The sequence below is a fragment of the Electrona antarctica genome, assembly GCF_951216825.1.
Source record: "Electrona antarctica genome assembly, chromosome: 15".
NCBI lineage: Eukaryota > Metazoa > Chordata > Actinopteri > Myctophiformes > Myctophidae > Electrona > Electrona antarctica.
In genome coordinates this window covers 31,827,045-31,827,651 of record NC_136796.1, presented here as the reverse complement: position 1 = coordinate 31,827,651, position 607 = coordinate 31,827,045, and positions in this window count along the sequence as shown.

The following is a 607-nucleotide window of genomic DNA, read 5'->3' as shown; positions in this document are numbered from 1 at the left end:
TAATGCATGTGTGTCTGCAACTCTGCATATGCATGCGTTTCCAATCGCGCCTGCATGCCACATGCCAGTATTTGTGTGTGTGTTGAGTGTGCGCGACACTGCACGTGGCTGCTATACTACTTCAACATTGCTCCAACTTCAAAAGCAGCATCTTCTACTTTAATCTTCTCCTGCACTGCGGACCTGAGCACAGTGAGCAGAGATAGACGGAGAGAAAAGAAGCCAGACTGCATTGCATTCTATCTCCCCTCTCCCTCTCCTGTTCTTCCTCTCACTTTCCTCTCTTTCTCCTTCTCCCCGACTCTGTATCTCCCTCTCTCCCCCTCTCCGTCTCTGCCATGCCTTCCTATAGAGGTCACAGAGGCACAGCCACACACTTTCATGGTCCCTCTCATTTTATCATGCACACTTTCACACGCCTATGATATGCAGGCTTACACGCATGCACACGCACGTGCACACGCACACACGCGCGCGCACACACACACACACACACACACACACACACACACACACACACACACACACACACACACACACACACACACACACACACTGACAGTGCATTCCAAGCTGCTGGTGCAGTGAGGTGAACTAGGCAGGCATA